Source organism: Lucilia sericata, unplaced genomic scaffold (genome assembly GCF_015586225.1).
Source record: "Lucilia sericata isolate MDLA Ls3-8-SP2 unplaced genomic scaffold, ASM1558622v1 Contig000997F_arrow, whole genome shotgun sequence".
NCBI lineage: Eukaryota > Metazoa > Arthropoda > Insecta > Diptera > Calliphoridae > Lucilia > Lucilia sericata.
In genome coordinates this window covers 1-20424 of record NW_023994979.1, presented here as the reverse complement: position 1 = coordinate 20424, position 20424 = coordinate 1, and the positions used below count along the sequence as shown (strand labels likewise).

The 20424-nt window shown below is 30.8% G+C and overlaps 1 pseudogene; it reads left to right on the top strand.

Annotated features, from left to right (window-relative positions):
- LOC119609517 overlaps nucleotides 1-20420 on the top strand; it is a 100496-nt pseudogene extending 80076 nt beyond the window's left edge.
- The last annotated feature ends 4 nt before the right edge of the window (nucleotides 20421-20424 follow it).

Here is a 20424-nt window from a genome sequence, read left to right as displayed (position 1 = left end):
AGCACTAAATCGCGAAGTTTAGTTCTCAAGGATTGCTCTCAAAGTAGCGATTAAACTTGCAGAGCGTTTGGTACCATTCGAAGTTATCTTCCAAATTTTGGGTCTATTTGGAAAAAATGGTGGTTTTTCTCCAGCTATAGGTTAGGTTTGAAGGATAATGTATATAATTAGATCTGAAAATCGCGGGCCCAGGTCGCTATCGGGCCAGTACTTGTGAAGAAGCAAGATTAGCTCTTCGTGGGTAGAAAGGAGGATGTATATTACATCAGCTCTGAAAAACCGACACCCTGGCCACAGTTGAACCTGTTGTGAACTTCCTTATGTGGAAATTGTTGGTGAAAAACCCTTATATGCTGGTCTTTAATCAGTTTACTGATTGTAGTCCCTTAGAATTTTCCAATCAGCCTTTCAGAGAGTTATAATATCAGGAACATGGTACTTGGATCTAATTTCGATGAAAGAATGACTGTGACATGTCGTTCTCACAAACTTTGCATTACCGCTTGTCCAGATTTGTAATTGTAAACTCGTAAACTAAACTCGAACTTCTTATCTAACTCTCGTTCTCTTGGGTTCACTCCATTCGTTTCATTATTCTTTGGTCCATGTTTAGCTCACGTTGCTTCGAATGGTTTATGGCATTTATCAGATTAACTTTCTCAATTGCCGATTATCATTGAGTGTAACAGTTTACGGTTATGACTCTTTTACAGTGCAATACGGTCTTAGATCTGTAATTATGAGCTCATATTGAGAAAATTGTCTTCTGTCTTTCTGAAAATACATATATCCTATCCTACAGCTTCTTTGTTTTCAATGTAGATCCCCAGACCCGTTTGGCCTCCCAGTTTAGATCCTTCTGTTATCTCATTTGCTTCACTTTAAAACGATCTCCCATCTGAGATCAAAGTTTGAAAGTTCCCAACAATTTCCGTTTCCGGAATGCAATTGAGTACGTCTAACATTTGTGTTTCGACACTTCTATCACCAATACTTAATCCCCTTTACATTAGTCGCATTAGCACGGTTGAGTCTCCCAGTTTAGATGCGTCCGCTTAACCTCAAACTTCTTTAGCGCATTTCTCATATGTTCCATCTGAGATCAATGTGTCACAGTTCTCGACAATTTCTGTCGCCGGTATACACTCGAGCATGTGTGCTACTAAAATTGTACGATTTGTCTAAAAATTAGATGGGGGATCAATTCGTAAGATAGATCATATGATTTTGGACACTTTTACTACCAATTTATAAGAATGTCGAAGTGCTTAAAGTGAACGCCTGCCTTGATGGCCTTATTTCACGGTGGTCTTTTTCATTAACTGGGTAGACTTGGGACGGTCTACCACGCGCCCCTGAAGTCTTCTATGAAGAACTCAGTTTTCAGAAATTTTATACATGACTGAGTGCCAGTCCATGTACAAGCACTTTGCTTAAGTATTCCAGCTATCTAATCTCCCTACATAGTAGCCCCGTTTCGGAATTACAGGCAGCATGGGATCAATCCCAATGCAAACCTCGACAAGGAAAAAGCAATAACACAAGTCTAAATTTAATAGAAAGGAAGACAACCCCAATATCAGGTGAAATCAATCTTCCGGTACATCGGAAGCTGACCACCCTTTAGGTGTCATGAAAGATTGCATTATTTAACATGCAATTCCCATCAACTAATGACCCATTCCAGTGCATTCCATAACCTTTTAAAGTCCGCGCAACCACACTACTGAGATGGCTCTGCTGATTCGGCAACAGCACCTAGATACGTATTTGGTTGACCGAAATACCCAGCCAATAAATCAGGATCCCTCTGTATGACAGATTGCAAAGGATGTAGGAATTTCCAAAGTCAATTCGAACCCAAATAATTGACCCGACAATTTGAGTGGCAGGTCTCATCCATAAGTCGTGTAGCATGAAACAATATGCATCCTGTTAAGATGGCTACCCCAACGAGAACTTCCCTCAAGTAAAAGGTCTACTAAATCAGTACTAGTCTCCTGTCGGGCAGAGGAGTCTTTCCCGATAGTTCACCAACTATATCAGTTCCATTCTCAGACCATAAAGAACGATCTACGGAATGACAGGCAACTACCAAGCGTCAACCTGAGTATTCCCCAACCAGTAGAGTATAGGTGCCCTACTACGCGAAGAGTAAGAGATGCTCAATGGGTTCAGTTGCTCTGTCTGAGATGGCAACAGCAGCGGTGAGAGAATCCAGACATATATGGATTATGATATATCAGCCCTTAAACCAACCTTCTCTCCCCGTGGATTTAAACCACAGCCACTATGTGGATCCCGAAGGAACCACAACAAACTGACCAACCAGACAAGTTCTGCAGGCAACTGGCCACCCGTAGTGCTAGATAATATGGTGCTCTGGTTCGAACTTGTCCCATTGTGATACCTTTGCAATAATTCCACTCTAATTTTGGTGGCCTCCGGCTCAGCTTTTGTCATACCCTTCCGGGACGATCCACTATTGTCTATTCGTTGCCAATTTCATATCCCCGAATGACCTCATGTCATGGCAACCATATCAATTAGACTGTGTGTAGTCTATGTTGGGATAGAGTGTGAATGTATAGAGAATACATTAACTTCTTATAACGTTTGACAGTTGGCCTGTTCGGATATGTGCCACGGCGCTGCATCTGATGGGCAGTACGTTCGGAAATGCATCATAGAAGTTATGATGCGCAAAAAGATTGGTCTATGTTGAGACAGAGTGTGAATGTAATTGTGAATACAATAACTTCTTATAACGGTTGAGATTGAGCTTGTTCGGAAATGCATCATTGCGCTCCATCTGATGGGCAGTATGTTCGGAAATGCATCATAGAAGTTATGATGCGCAAAAAGATTGGTCTATGTTGGAACAGATTCTGAATGTAATTGAAAATACAATAGCTTCTTATAATGTTTGAGATTGAGCCTGTTCGGAAATGCATCACTGCGCTGCATCTGCTGGGCAGTACGTTCGGAAATGCATCATAGAAGTTATGATGCGCAAAAAGATTGGTCTATGTTGAGACAGAGTGTAAATGTAATTGAGAATACAATAGCTTTTTATAACGTTTGAGATTGGACCTGTTAGGAAATGCATCACTGCACTGCATCTGATGCGCAGTACGTTCGGAAATGCATCATAGAAGTTATGATGCGCAAACTAAATGAAAAACTAATCATCAGATGCTATGCAGTGATGCATTTTATACCAGTCGACATCTCTAGATTTTGTTCGCAAATACTTCATGCGGTTGCGCAAATAGCTTATATTTCAACCAGAAAACTAGTGTAGGCATTAGACAAACTGATGAATGCACTAAGACCAAGCTCATCTGAGAAAATTTCTACTCGTAAACATGTTTGAGCCGACAGTCTAGACCTCCAGGACCGTTTTTTCTGGCGCAGCATTATAGTTTGCGAAAAGCTGACTGCAGATTCTTTGCAGAATGATAATTTGCAATCTATAAAATCTTAAGAGGGATCTTAATATCGAAACAGACTTCATACTTCGTCAACTTCTCTGCTGAAATTTTTAAGCAAGAACAGTCACTTGCAATAGAACAGTCAATAATATAACTTTAAAACAACTAAATAATTTCAGAACATCAACTATTAAAAACCAGTTTTTGTATATAAATTGTTTCGAACAAAATCTATTAAATTTATCTAAAATTAAACTAAATCGTTAATAATTGTTAAAATAAATATATTATTTTCATAAAAGTTAAACAATATAATATTCAAAAAAAAAAAAAAAAAAAAATACGTTTCGTTTGTGGTATTTAAATAAATATTTTTTTTTGAAAATGTTTTTTATAATATCTATCCTCTCTAATTATAACTATTAAACCACTTTTTTACATATATTAAATATTTACCAAAAAAAAAAAGTATAAACTTTTTGAAAAAACCAATAAAAAAGTTTAATTAATAAAAAAAATGTGTATATAATTTTTTCCCTATTTTTTATAAATTTCTTTTCTTTTTTCTCTATACTTTTTTCCGTCACTTAAAAAACACAAAAATAAACTAACCACCAATGCAACTTTAACAAAATGAAACTTTTTCTACTCTAAATACTTTTTCTCCAAAACACTTACAATTTTCCAAAAAAAAAAAAATCTTTTCACCACGCTTTCTTAACACTAACCCCATGAAAAAAACTAAAATTTGATTTTCTTAATTCGTTTCATTTTATAAAAAATTCAATATTTTATTAAAAAAAAAAATCCAAAAAATTATAAAAATTATATTTAATCTCAAAAAAAAAAAAACTGTTTCAAAATTTTGAAATTTTCTTGCCTCAAACTCAAAAAAATTCAAAATTATCCATTTATATATATTTAAAACAACCAAAAAAAAATATATATCTTAAAACAAAAACTGATCATAAAATACTAAAAAATAAAATATATATATATTATGACACGCCCAACCAACCAACAGGTACATATTTCAATTGCATAATGTTTATGGTAGCTTCATCCGTTGTGTCAACGATTTTAATATTAAATTATCATCATCGAAATGCTGATACACACGAAATGTCCGAATGGGTAAGTTTTGATTCAACTTTGTGTTACGTTACGACATCTCTCTGTTTAAAAACAAAAAAAAAAAAAAAAACAAACTCTCCTCTCAATCATATTAATATTCACTAAAATATCATCACAAAAATATCTCAAAAAAAAAAAAAAAAAAAATCATCCGTTAGTAAAAAATATACGTAATGACAAAATCTCCTAAAGGATTTTAGGTTTAAGAGCACTAATATTAAAAGGAAATTTTTAAAATTTTCTTAGGTCAAATCAAAAATTTTAGAAATTTTAATAAAAATATAAAATGAAATATGACAGCAAACCATTTGTAGTAGGGAGCGTATTATGCATAACTAATTATGCATTAAGTATACGCATAGTACACAAAAACACGATATTTAAAAAAATTATAAAGGTCTTTAAAAACAATTTCAAAACACATATACTATCAAACTGTTGCAATACTGAGCGTATGAGGGATAAATAATTATACATCAAGTATACGCACAGAATAACAAAAACTCTATATCCACGAAAAACAAAAGGTTTTCGTAAAAAAGTAAAATTTTAGAGAAATTAGTTAGTTAGTTAGGTAGTTAGTTAGTTAGTTAGTTAGTTAGTAGTTAGTTAGTTAGTTAGTTAGTTAGTTAGTTAGTTAGTTAGTTAGTTAGTAGTTAGTTAGTTAGTTAGTTAGTTAGTTAGTTAGTTAGTTAGTTAGTTAGTTAGTAGTTAGTTAGTAGTAGTTAGTAGTTAGTTAGTAGTTAGTTTAGTTAGTTAGTTAGTTAGTTAGTTAGTTAGTTAGTTAGTTAGTTAGTTAGTTAGTTAGTTAGTTAGTAGTTAGTTAGTTAGTTAGTTAGTTAGTTAGTTAGTTAGTTAGTTAGTTAGTTAGTTAGTTAGTTAGTTAGTTAGTAGTTAGTTAGTTAGTTAGTTAGTTAGTTAGTTAGTTAGTTAGTTAGTAGTTAGTTAGTTAGTTAGTTAGTTAGTTAGTTAGTTAGTTAGTTAGTTAGTTAGTTAGTTAGTTAGTTAGTTAGTTAGTTAGTTAGTAGTTAGTTAGTTAGTTAGTTAGTTAGTTAGTTAGTTAGTTAGTTAGTTAGTTAGTTAGTTAGTTAGTTAGTTAGTTAGTTAGTTAGTTAGTAGTTAGTTAGTTAGTTAGTTAGTTAGTTAGTTAGTTAGTTAGTTAGTTAGTTAGTTAGTTAGTTAGTTAGTTAGTTAGTTAGTTAGTTAGTTAGTTAGTTAGTTAGTTAGTTAGTTAGTTAGTTAGTAGTTAGTTAGTTAGTTAGTTAGTTAGTTAGTTAGTTAGTAGTTAGTTAGTTAGTTAGTTAGTTAGTTAGTTAGTTAGTTAGTTAGTTAGTTAGTTAGTTAGTTAGTTAGTTAGTTAGTTAGTTAGTTAGTTAGTTAGTAGTTAGTTAGTAGTTAGTTAGTAGTTAGTTAGTAGTTAGTTAGTTAGTTAGTTAGTTAGTTAGTTAGTTAGTTAGTTAGTTAGTTAGTTAGTTAGTTAGTTAGTTAGTTAGTTAGTTAGTTAGTTAGTTAGTTAGTTAGTAGTTAGTTAGTTAGTTAGTTAGTTAGTTAGTAGTTAGTTAGTTAGTTAGTTAGTAGTTAGTTAGTAGTTAGTTAGTTAGTTAGTTAGTTAGTTAGTTAGTTAGTTAGTTAGTTAGTTAGTTAGTTAGTTAGTTAGTTAGTTAGTTAGTTAGTTAGTTAGTTAGTTAGTTAGTAGTTAGTTAGTTAGTTAGTTAGTTAGTTAGTTAGTTAGTAGTTAGTTAGTTAGTTAGTTAGTTAGTTAGTTAGTTAGTTAGTTAGTAGTTAGTTAGTTAGTTAGTTAGTTAGTTAGTTAGTAGTTAGTTAGTTAGTTAGTTAGTAGTTAGTTAGTTATTAGTTAGTTAGTTAGTTAGTTAGTTAGTTAGTTAGTTAGTTAGTTAGTTAGTTAGTAGTTAGTTAGTTAGTTAGTTAGTTAGTTAGTTAGTAGTTAGTTAGTTAGTTAGTTAGTTAGTTAGTTAGTTAGTTAGTTAGTAGTTAGTTAGTTAGTAGTTAGTTAGTTAGTAGTTAGTTAGTTAGTTAGTTAGTTAGTTAGTTAGTTAGTTAGTTAGTTAGTTAGTTAGTTAGTTAGTAGTTAGTTAGTTAGTTAGTTAGTTAGTTAGTTAGTTAGTTAGTTAGTTAGTTAGTTAGTTATACATACTCTGTTCTGTAGACCAGACCGAGGACTATACTATATACCGGACTATTCCATATATACCAGACTATATAATGTTCTATAGGCCACACTGTAGATTCTTATATAATCCTGACATCAGATTATTTCACTCTCCAGGCGATAGACTGTTCTATAGTCCAAGCTTAACCCCTTCTTATAGTCTAGACTATCGACTGTTGTCCAGACTATGAGCAATTCCATAGTCCGGATTTTACACTGTTCTATGGGCCACACTTCAGACTATTCTATTTTTCAGACTATAGACTGTTCTATAGTCCAGATTATACACTGATCTATATTGCAGGCTATAAACTGTTCTATAGTCCAGGCTATAGACTGTTCTATAAGTTAGTTAATCTTGATTTCTATAGTCCATACGATGGACTGTTCGTTAGTCCGGAATATAGTCTAGACTTTAGACTATTATATAATCCAGACTTTTAAATAGTCCAGACTATAGACTGTCCAATAGTAGACTGTTCTATAGTACAGAAAACAGACTGTTTTATAGTCCAAACTACAGATTGTTCTATTATCCAGATTATCGACTATAGATTGTTCTATAATCCAGACTATAGATTGTTCTATAGTCCACTCTACAGACTGTTCTATAGTCCAGAGTATACACTCTGCTATAGTACAAACCATAAACTATTCTATAGTCCAGACTATACACTGTTCAATAGTTCAGACTATAACTATTCTATAGTCCAGACTACAGATTGTTCTATAGTGCATGCAGCAAACTCTTCAACAGTCCAGAATACAGACTGTTCTTTAGTCCAGACTATAGATTGTTCTATGATCCAGACTATAGACGGTTCAATAGTCCATATTATAGGCTGTTCCATAGTACAGAATATAGATTGGTCTATATTCCAGAATATAGAATGTTCTGTAGTCTAGACTATAGACTATGCTATTGGTTCAGACTATATACTACTCTATGGTCAAGACCATGTAGTCTACTCTAGTCCATATTATAGACTGTTCTATAGTCCAGACTATAGACATTTCTACAGTACAGACTATAGACTGTTCTATAGTCCAGATTATAGACTGTTCTATAGTCCAGACTATTCTATACTCCAGACAACAAACTGTTCTCAGTACAGACTATTGATTGTTCTGTAGTCCAGACTTTAGATTGTTCTATAGTCCACACTACAGACTGTTCTATGGTCCAGACTATAGTCTTGTTTTATATTCCAAACTATAGACTGTTCTATAGTCTAGAATATAAACTGTCTGTATATGGTCCAGACTATATACTACCCTATGGTAGACTATATACTTTAGACAGTTGTACAGTTCAGACTATAGACTGTACAATAATCCAGACTAAGTTATAGGCTGTTTTATGATCCATACTATAGACTGTTTTACATTCTGGTGTATAGACCAGACTATTGGTTTTGCTCTAGTGCAAACAATAGACAGCTTTGTTGTGGGGACTGGAGAATAACGTCTAAAAGTCTCTATAAGATACAGTATAGACTACTCCGAAGTAGAGTCTAATGAATATTCTATAGCTTTGATTTGAAAATATTCTATACATCAGTGACGGTGCTCTTAAACATAAAACCCTCACTATAATACCCTTTATTTTATTTCAAAATGTCAAAACAAACGAATGTATAACACAAACAAATTGTTGTTGTTTTGTTGCAAATGTGAATGTATGTGTGTCTAAATTTAACAAAAAAACAAAAAAAAAATCAAAAAAATAACAATATATTTGTATAGATGTAATAGTTGTATGTTTGTTGTTTTACCCCCTCAAAAAAAAAAAAAAAAAGAATGTTTGATTTTTTCAGTTATTTTTTTTTAAACTTTTCAGTTGTAGTATTTTATAAAAATAAGCAAAAAATAAACACAACTACTGCGAATATATTTATTTATCAATGATAAAGGATACATCATAATCATACATCATCATTGAGCAAAAAAAAAGAATAATATTAAAAGCAAACTGAAATATAGTTGTATTTATATATAGATCACTTTCATAAAGTTGTAACCAACCAAACAGACGGTATCAACGAAAAAAAAAGCAAATGAAATATTTAAAGTCTATTTTTAGGCAGCAACAAAAAAATGCTCGTTATAGTTTAACCAACTAACCAACAAAATAACAAACTATGCTTTGGCTTTTAACTATTTGTTATGATTTTTTTAATTTTTTATTTTAATTTTTTTTATTTTATTTTCTGTTAACTGAGCTTAAATGTTGTCAACGTCTACCATTTAAAATATGTAATGAAAAATATCGTAATGTTGATGTTGGGCCATATATACTATAGAGTGTTATATTAAATGTTTTTAAAAATAATATAAAAAAAATATATATTAAAAAATGTGTTTGTGTGCGTTTCAGAGAAACAAAAAAATACATTGCTAAATATTATAAAAATATTTCATAAAAAAGCGAAAAAACGGCAAAAATTAAATATATGTATTTATATTTAAATAATCCTGATTTTTTGTTTAACTATAATAACAATATAAAGGCGTTCGGATTTTTCACTGGTAACATAATATTTTATATTGCTTTTTTATTATAATTTAACTATTTAATATTCACTGATAACAATCATATCGAAAAAAAGAGATGTAAATTAAATAGCGCTAAAATTTTATGCTTTTAATAGTTTGTTATATTTACATTTAATATAAAATAAAAAATACAATCGCTCTGCAAACAAACCATTATAGGCTTTATAAATACAAAAATTGTAAAAATTTAAATTATAATATCTCATATCAATAGGATTTATAGATTATGAGAACAAAAAATCCATTAATATAATGTAAAATGTAATATACTAGCAAACTCTTGCACTACATCGCGTATGAGGCATAATTAATTATATGCATTAAGTATACGCATCAGATACCACAACACAATATATCATGAAAAATTTGATTTTTTGTTAAATTTAAAATCTTTACAATAATTTCAAAACAATTGTACTAGCAAACTGTTGAAATAGGGAGCGTATGTGGAATAACCAATTATGCATCAATTATACGCACAGAATTCTGTATTACAAACTTTAGACTGTTCTATAATCCAGATAATAGATTGTTCTATAGTCCAGGAAAAGATTGTTCTATAGTCCAGCCTATAGACTGTCCAGTCTATAGTCCAGTCTATAGACTGTTCTATAGTCCAGCCTATAGACTGTTCTATAGTCTAGACTATAGACTGTTCTATAGTCCAGACTATAGACTGTTCTATGTCCAGACAATAGACTGCTCTATAGTCAAGACTATAGACTGTTCTATAGTGCAGACTATAGACTGTTCTATAGTCTAGACTATAGACTGTTCTATAGTCCAGCCTATAGACTGTTCTATAGTCTAGACTATAGACTGTTCTATTGTCCAGACTATAGACTGTTCTATGTCCAGACTATAGACTGCTCTATAGTCAAGACTATAGACTGTTCTATAGTGCAGACTATAGACTGTTCTATAGTCCAGACTATAGACTGTTCTATAGTCCAGACTATAGACTGTTCTATAGTCCAGACTATAGACCGTTCTATAGTCCAGAATATAGACTGTTCTATAGTCCAGACTATAGACTGTTCTATAGTCCAGAATATAGACTGTTCTATAATCCAGACTATAGACTGTTCTTTAGTTCAGACTATAGACTGTTCTTTAGTTCAGACTATAGACTGTTCTTTAGTCCAGACAATAGACTGTTCTATAGTCTGGACTCTAGACTATAGACTGTTCTATAGTCCAGAATATAGACTGTTCTATAGTCCAGAATATAGACTATCTATAGTTCAGACTATAGACTGTTCTATAGTCCAGACTATAGACTCTTCTATAGTCCAGACTATAGATTGTTCTATAGTCCAGACTATAGACTTTTCTATAGTCCAGACTATAGATTCTTCTATAGTCCAGACTATAGGCTGTTCTTTAGTCCAAACTATAGACTGTTCTATAGTCCATACTATAAACTATTCTATAGTCCATACTATAGACTATTCTATAGTCCATACTATAGACTATTCCATAGTCCCGACTATAGACTATTCTATAGTCCAGTCTATAGACTAGTCTATAGTCCAGCCTATAGACTATATTATATAGTCCAGACTATAGACTATTCTATAGTCCAGACTATTGACTATTCTATAGTTCAAACTATAGACTATTCTATAGTTCAGTCTATAGACTATTCTTTACTCCAGATTATAGACTATTCTACAGTCCAGACTATTGACTATTCTATAGTTCAAACTATAGACTATTCTATTGACAATTCTATAGTTCAGTCTATAGACTATTCTTCACTCCAGACTATACACTATTCTACAGTCCAGACTGTAGATTATTCTATAGTCCAGGCTATAGTCTACTGGACTATTCAATAGTCAAAACTATTCTATAGTCCAGATTATAGACTATTATATAGTCCAGACTATAGACTGGACTATAGACTATAGTCCAGTTTATAAACTGTTCTATAGTCCTGTTTATAAATTATTCTATAGTCCAGACTATAAGCTATTCTACAGTCCAGGCCATAGTCTTTAGACTAGGTATTATATTATCGAGACTATAGAATATTCTATAGTCCAATTAAAGGCTATACTACAGAATAATCTAGGGTCTGAAGTATAGAATAGAATGCTTAATGGACTATGCAAGAGTTCCGATTCTAGACAGTTTTATAGAAACTGGACTTAAAAACTTATCCTGTATAAAAGTTGTCAATAACAGGGGAAGTTTTTCCTATAGAAAAAATTCTAATTCAATTTACAATAAAATTTTAATTTGAATTCTTCCTAACGATTTTAATCATTAAATTTACCATAAAGTAATAATGATAACAATACAATGTTATTTTTACCATTTTTACAAATAAAAAAAAAAAACAAAAGATTGAAAGATAGTTAAAGAAACTAAACAAAAACTATAAAAATAAACTCTATAAAAAGCTTAAGAATTTAAGTAGTTGCAAAAGTTGAAAATTGAAGTGGAAAATATTTTCCCCTTACTACCATTTGCACTCACAAAAGTATGCAACTGTAAATGTCTTTATCGTTTTTCAGAAATCTTTTTCTTTGCCAAAGATTTATTACTAATAAGATTTTCTGCTATTGTAAAGAAAAGCTTTTGCTATTCTTTTTTCATGTTTTGTAATGCAGTTGTGCGAGGAGGTCTCTTGCTACTTTATGTAAAAAAGTTTTTTTTTTTCTATACATTTCTCTACAGTTGCTTGTAATACCCGCTATAAAAATTTAAATCTATAAGAAGAGTTTGTTATAGAACTTTTACAATCTCTATGGTTACAATAATAATGATTTTACAATTTAAATGTTGCAATAATACAATTACAATATAACTCATATATAACAATTGTTATTTTATTGTCAGAGTATTTGAGTAGTCTGACTGACGGACGGACGCACAAGCACGCACGCATTTGCACTTTGCCAACTGACAAATTTATATTTAAATTATTTTGCATAAGTGGATAAGAACGGTAGAACTTTGAAAAGGACTATTGTATGTTGCAAATATGAGTAGCAGCTGCATGCTTGTGCATGAAAAGCTTTTGTTTATTTGTTCAAAGATTTCCAATAAATATAAATGCAACAGTTGAAGGATTGTAAAGAGAAAAGTTTAAAAATATTTTTTTCTTAAAAATACGACAATATATTAGATCGATAATAGTTTGATAAATGTTTAGTGTGACAATTAAAAAATAGAATAAAAAAGTTGTCCTAAACAAAGCAACTTTTTCTATAGAAAAATTGTACAAAACTAAGCAACTTTTTCTCTAGAAACTTTTTCCGAAACTGAGAAACTTTTTCTATAGTAATGTTTTCCGAAAATTAACAAATTTTTCTGTAGACTAGTTGTCCGAAACTGAGCAACTTTTTCGATGCAAAAGTTGTCCGAAACTGAGCAACTTTTTCGATGCAAAAGTTGTCCGAAACTGAGCAACTTTTTCTCTATAAAAGTTGTCCGTAACTAAGCAACTTTTTCTGTAGAAAAGTTATCGGAAACATACCAACAAACATATGTAGAAAAGTTGTATGAAACCGAGCAACCTTTTCAACAGAAAAGTTGTCCGAAAATGAGCTAATTTTTCTAGAGAAAAGTTGTCGAAAATGAGCAACTTTTGCAATAGAAAAGTTGTCCGAAAAAGAGCAACTTTTTCAATAGAAAAGTTGTCCGAAATTGAGCAACTTTTTCTATAGAAGATTTATCCGAATCTAAGCAACTATACCTGAAGAAAAGTTATCCGAAACTGAGAACTTTTTCTATAGTAAAGTTGTCCGAAACTGAGCAACTTTTCCTATAGAAAAGTTGTCCGAAACTGAGAAATTTTTTCTATAGAAATGTTTTTCGAAAATGAGAAACTTTTTCTATAGAAATGTTTTCGAAAATGAACAAATTTTTCTGTAGAATAGTTGTCCGTAACTGAGCTACATTTTCTATATAAAAGTTGACCGAAACTGAGAAACTTTTTCTGTAGAAAAGTTGACCGAAACTGAGCAACTATTTCTGTAGAAAAGTTGTCCGAAACTGAGCAACTTTTTCTATGGAAAAGTTGTCCAAAACTGTGTAACTTTTTCCATAGTAAAGTTGTCCGAAACCGAGCAACTTTTTCTATAGAAAAGATGTCCGAAACTAAGCAACTTTTTCTTTAGAAAAGTTGTCCGAAACTGAGCAGCTCTTTCTGCAGAATAGTTGTCCGTAACTGAGCAACATTTTCTATATAAAAGTTGTCCGAAACTGAGCAACTTTTTCTATGGAAAAGTTGTCCGAAACTAAGCAACTTTTTCTATAGAAAAGTTGTCCGAAACTAAGCAAGTTTTTCTATATGAGCAACGTTTTCTATGGAAAGGTTGTCCTTAACTGAGCAACTTTCTATATAGAAAACTTGTCTGAAAAATTTAAATATCTTTAAAAGTATTAAAATTTAGTGCATTTTCCACTTTTTGTCGTTGTTACTTTATATTTTAGTACATTTTTAGTTCAATCTAACTTGTGGTTTAAATCCCCTCAACTCGAGCAAAAAATAACAAAAAAATTCTAATTAAAAAGAATTATAAACGTAAACTACATGTTAAGAAACCAAAACTGAAGTAAAAAAGGAAATATAGAAAAATAATATTGTTCCAGTATTTATTTATAACAAGGCGAAGAAGAACATTACAAACTAAAAAAGGAAACAGGAAACATAAAATGTATAATTAATGTTGTAAAGAATATTAAAACTGGAACAAGTAACTAGTGAAGGAAAATAGGAAAAACTAAAGAAGAAAACAAGAAATTGTAGTGGGTCAAGAGTGACCATGAATTAAAATTTAAAAAAGAAATAAGGGAAATATACCGGAAGAGGGTCTGGTTTAAAAGTTTTCAATTAAATTTGAATTTTTCTTAAACTCTCGGTGATACTCTAATATAGATTATCATGTCATCTGAAACCACAAAGTGTCATTGCAAAATCTTGTTTTTGTTAACATTAATACTATTTTGTATGTATTTAATAAAACCAGCATTAATGATGCAGATACATACATATGTCTATACATATGTATGTATATGCTATATGTACATGACAATTATACATTAATTAAAAATAAATTTTCTCTGCACAAATAAAATACATTTTGATGTATTTTGATTGGCACTTTTCAACGGTCTTCACATACATATTTCATAAATACATTTGTGTAGATATGTAGATATACATAATTTGTCATGCATTATAAATGTGACATCATGAATGCCTGAAATCAGCATTAAGTGCATTAATTTTTCAGAAAAAAAACACACACATTTTCAATAGTAAGTATTTGCTGTATAAAAACAAAAGCTTAACGAATTGTTTATCCATTGAACTATTCTTTATTTATTAAAGTATATAGATTTATAAATGAATACATTTTTCGATATATTATTAACTTAAAAATAACAATTTTATGGGTGAATAGTTGTATTTACACACAACTATTCATCCAGTCAGCAACTGAGCAATTTTTCCCATAGAAATGTTTACATTAGCTGAGCAACTTTATCTATATAGAAAAGTTGACAGTAACTGAGCAACTTTTTCTATAAAAAAGTTGTCCGAAGCCGAGCAACTTTTTCTATAGAAAAGTTGTCAGTAACTGAGCAAATTTTTTATAAAAAAGTTGTCCGAAGCCGAGCAACTTTTTATATAGAAAAATTGTCAGTAATTGAGCAACTTTATCTATAGAAAAGTTGTCCGAAACTGAGAAACTTTTTCCATAGAAAAGTTGTCCGAAACTGAGCAACTATTTTATAGAAAGTTTTCCGAAACTGAACAACTTTTTCTGAATAAAAATTGTCCGAAACTGAACAACTTTTTCTAAAGAAAAGTTGTCCGAAACTGAGCAACTTTTTCTATAGAAAAGTTTTCCGAAACTAAGTAGCTTTTTCTATAGAAAACTTTTCCAAAACTGAACAACTTTTTCTATAGAAAAGTTGTCCGAAACTGAGCAACTTTTTCTATAGAAAAGTTGTCAGTAACTAAGTAACTTTTTATAGAGAAAGGTAGTCAGTAAGTGAGCAACTTTTTCTATAGAAAATCTGCCCGAACTGAGCAACTTTTTCTATAGAAAAGTTGTCAGTAACTGAGCAACTTTTTCTATAGAAAAGTTGTCAGTAACTGAGCAACTTTTTCTATAGAAAAGTTGTCAGTAACTGAGCAACTTTTTCTATAGAAAAGTTGTCAGTAACTGAGCAACTTTTTCTATAGAAAAGTTGTCAGTAACTGAGCAACTTTTTCTATAGAAAAGTTGTCAGTAACTGAGCAACTTTTTCTATAGAAAAGTTGTCCGAAACTGAGCAACTTTTTCTATAGAAAAGTTGTCCGAAACTGAGGAACTTTTTCTATAGAAAAGTTGTCCGAAACTGAGCAACTTTTTCTATAGAAAAGTTGTCCGAAACTGAGAAACTTTTTCTATAGAAAAGCTGTTAAAAACTGAACAACTTTTTCTATAGAAAAGTTGTCCGAAACTGAGGAACTTTTTCTATAGAAAAGTTTTCTGAAACTGAACAACTTTTTCTATAGAAAAATTATCCGAAACTGAGCAACTTTTTCTATAGAAAAGTTGTCCGAAACTGAGCAACTATTTCTATAGAAAAGTTGTCCGAAACTGAACAACTTTTTCTATAGAACAACTTTTTCAATAGAAAAGTTGCCAATAACTGAGCAACTTTTTCTGTAGAAAAGTTGTCAGTAACTGATCAATTTTTTCTATATAAAATTAGTCTGGAACTGACCAACTTTTGTATATAGAAAAGTTGTCCAAAACTGAGCAACTATTCCTATAGAAAAGCTTTTTATTGGGAAACTTTTTCTATGGCAAAACTGAGCAACATTTTTATAGCAAAGCTATAAACAACTGAGCAACTTTTCTATAAAAAGTTGTCAGTAACTAATCATTATTGCCTTTAGAGAAATTATCTATAACTGATCTCTCTTTACTAGAGAAAAGTTGTATATAACAAAACAACTTTTTCTTCAGAAAAGTTCTCAGATTATCTACTAAGTTTTCTCTTGAACCTATGAGCTTTGGGTCTTTAAGTTGTAGTTGAATGTGAGTCATTACACTCCTTTATATAACTGTCTTAAAGTATCCATATTTTTATTATTGGCTTAAACAAGTGTGGTTACTCGTTAAATATAAATAAAAATTATTTATATATTCTTCTCTTATATACTCCTTTTTGTTTCTTTCCATTTCCTTTTCTACTTTTTTATAATACTCTATAATAATACCATAATTTGCTGTCATATAATTCATAATTATATTTATTTAATATTTACTCATATATTGTACTTATTCTCTACTCTTAAAGCAAAAGTGAATGAAAACCTTCAACCCACCAGCAACCCACAATATTAACCAAAAAGCTTAAAATAGCCAAACGGAAATAACATACATATGTATATGTAAACTTCAGTTCTTTAGTTAAATACTCCAGCTATGAGTATATTATATTATAGTTTTTTTTTATGATCCTTGGCAGTTTTTAATTAAATTTAATAGTTTTCATTTTGTTACTTTATTTTGGCTGGAGTATTATTCTTTTTTGTGGACATTTCATAGTTACTCATAAATATTGTGTATTTTATGGACTTTAAGTATGTGCTATAAATATAGTTATAGTAAATAGAGTAATAATAACAATAGTTATTTAAAATTATGGTATTTTTATCAATTGTCAATGAAGTATTATCAAGAGTCACACAGATTTAATGTAATAGTTAAGTAAATAAGAGGAAATGAAATCGTTTACAGGAATGATAATCTTTGATATAGTTCCATAAAAAAGTTGCTGAAGTATGGACAACTTTTGTTTTCGAAATGGTTGTCACTTACTGATACTTCTCGAGAGTAAAAGTTGCTCAAATACTGACAACTTTTCTGTAGGAAAAGCCGCTCAGTTTCGGACATTTTTTTTATAGAAAAAACTGCTTAGTTTCTAACAAGTTTTCTATAAAAAAAGTTTTTTAGTTGCTGACAACTTTTCTATATAAAAAGTTGCTCAGAGTCTGGCAACTCTTCTATAGAAAAAGTTGCTCAGCTTCGGACAACTTTTTTATAGAAAAAGTGGCTCAGTTTCAGACAACTTTTCTATAGAAAAAGTTGCTCAGTTTCGGACAACTTTTCTATAAAAAAAAGTTCTATATAATTCTATAGAAAAAGTTGTTCAGTTTCGGACAACTTTTTATAGAAAAAGTTGCTAGTTACTGACAGCTTTTCTATAGAAAAATTTGCTCAGTTTCGGACAAGTTTTTTATAGAAAAAGTTGCTTACCCTCTTATAGAAAAAGTTGTTCAGTTTTGGACAACTTTTCTATAGAAAGAGTTGCTTAGATTCGGACAACTTTTCTATAGAAAGAGTTGCTTAGATTCGGACAACTTTTCTATAGAAAAAGTTGCTTAGTTTCGCACAACTTTTGTATAGAAAAAGTTGCTCAGTTTCGGACAAGTTTTTTATAGAAAAAGTTGCTTACCCTCTCATAGAAAAATTTGTTCAGTTTCGGACAACTTTTTATAGAAAAATTTGTTCAGTTTCGGACAACTTTTCTTTAGAAAGAATTGCTTAGATACGGACAACTTTTCTATAAAAAAATTTGCTCAGTTTCGGACAACTTTTCTATAGAAAAAGTTGCTCAGTTTCGGACAACTTTTCTATAGAAAAAGTTGCTCAGTTTCGGACAATTTTTCTATAGAAAAAGTTACTCAGTTTCGGACAACTTGTCTTCAGAGAAAGCTGCTTAGTTTCGGACAACTTTTCTATAGAAAAAGTTGTTCAGTTTCGGACTACTTTTCTATAGAAAAAGTTGCTCAGTTTCGGACAACTTTTCTATAGAAAAAGTAGTTTAGTTTCGGACAAGTTTTCTATAGAAAACGTTGCTTAGTTTCGGTCAGCTTTCCAATAGATAAAGTTGCTCAGTTTCGGTATATTATTCTATAGAAAAATTGTTCAGTTTCGGACTACTTTTATAGAGAAAATGTTGCTCAGTTACGGACAACTATTCTGCAGAAAAAGCTGCTCAGTTTCGGACAACTTTTCTATAGAAAACGTTGCTCAGTTTCGGACTACTTTTCTATAGAAAAAGTTACTCAGTTTCGGACAACTTATCTACAGAGAAAGCTGCTTATTTTCGGACAACTTTTCTATAGAAAAAGTTGCTCAGTTTCGGACTACTTTTCTATAGAAAAAGTTGCTCAGTTTCGGACAACTTTTCTATAGAAAAAGTAGTTTAGTTTCGGACAAGTTTTCTATAGAAAACGTTGCTTAGTTTCGGTCAGCTTTCCAATAGATAAAGTTGCTCAGTTTCGGTATATTATTCTATAGAAAAATTGTTCAGTTTCGGACTACTTTTATAGAGAAAATGTTGCTCAGTTACGGACAACTATTCTGCAGAAAAAGCTGCTCAGTTTCGGACAACTTTTCTATAGAAAACGTTGCTCAGTTTCGGACTACTTTTCTATAGAAAAAGTTACTCAGTTTCGGACAACTTATCTACAGAGAAAGCTGCTTATTTTCGGACAACTTTTCTATAGAAAAAGTGTTTCAGTTTCGGACTACTTTTCTATAGAAAAAGTTGCTCAGTTTCGGACAACTTTTCTATAGAAAAAGTAGTTTAGTTTCGGACAACTTTTCTATAGAAAACGTTGCTTAGTTTCGGTCAGCTTTCCAATAGATAAAGTTGCTCAGTTTTGGTATATTATTCTATTAGAAAAGTTGTTCAGTTTCGGACTACTTTTCTATACATGAAGTTGCTCAGTTTCGGACAACTTTTCTATAGAAAAAGTTGTTTAGTTTCGGACAAGTTTTCTATAGAAAACGTTGCTTAGTTTCGGACAGCTTTCCAATAGATAAAGTTGCTCAGTTTCGGTCTCTTATTCTATTGAAAAGTTGTTCAGTTTCAGACTACTTTTCTATAGATGAAGTTGCTCAGTTTCGGACAACTTTTCTATAGAAAAGTAGCTTAGTACCGGACAACTTTTCTATATTAAAAGTTACCCAGTTTCGGAAAACATTTCTATAGAAATAGTTGCTCAGTTTCGAAATACTTTTCTATTGAAAAAGCTGCTAAGTTTCGGACAACTTTGTAAAAAGTTGCTTATTCACCGAAAATTTTTTTTATTTTTAGGAAAAAATTTCGAAAAAAACATCTTAAATTTTTTAAATTTTATATAAAAGAAATCCGAACGCCTTTTGATTCTAAATGTTATAGGCCTTAACAATAATGTGTATATATTCTAAACAAAACCAACAAAATTAATTTGCATGTTTGTTTTTTTTTTTTTTTTTTCTAACAAATTACTAACCGAACTAATTAACAAAAAAATCTATCCTAAAAACTGACCTAAATTAAACTATGAGATACAAACAGGTTACAAATAAAACTGCTTTACAACTATCGCGTATGAGTATTTTAAAAATAAATCACCAATAAAATTCATTTATTTCTAAAAAATAGCAAAAAAAATCATCCAACAAATCGTTAAAAAAAAACATGTTAAATAAATTTCTTTACTAATATTTTATATATTTTCTTAAATTAATTTAAAATTTATTAAACCCAAAAAATGGCAAAAATACATCAAAATGCACACATAGATACGTGTGGTATTTCTATGCTGGTTGCCCTGGATCTTACGTATGCATCGACCAGGTAGACCTATAATATTGGATTTTTCATCAACACCCTGTTCGGATACTTCATCGGAGAGAAAACATCAAATTTTAAGCGATGTGGAACTAAAAGAGCGGTAAAGAGTTTTTATTAAAACTTTATAAAAAGTTAAATTCTATAAAGAAAATTTTGATTAATTTATGTTTATTTCTGTTACTTAATTTAGCTCCTCGAAATCATTACTGGCCAATGTTTTGGATATTGATGATGATTTTCGTAATGTACGGCCCATGACACCCGGTGGTACACTGCCTCATAATCCAGCATTTTATCGTACAGTTTATGGGTATTTAATTTGGGTTTATTTTTATAGTTGTTCTTTTATTTGATTCTGTATAACGGAAATTAATTCTTTGTTCTTTTTTTGGGTATATAGACAAGGTGATGATGGTAGCATAGGTCCCATAGGTAGCACCCGTATGCCGGATGCTGTAACGCATCATACATGTATAAAAACAC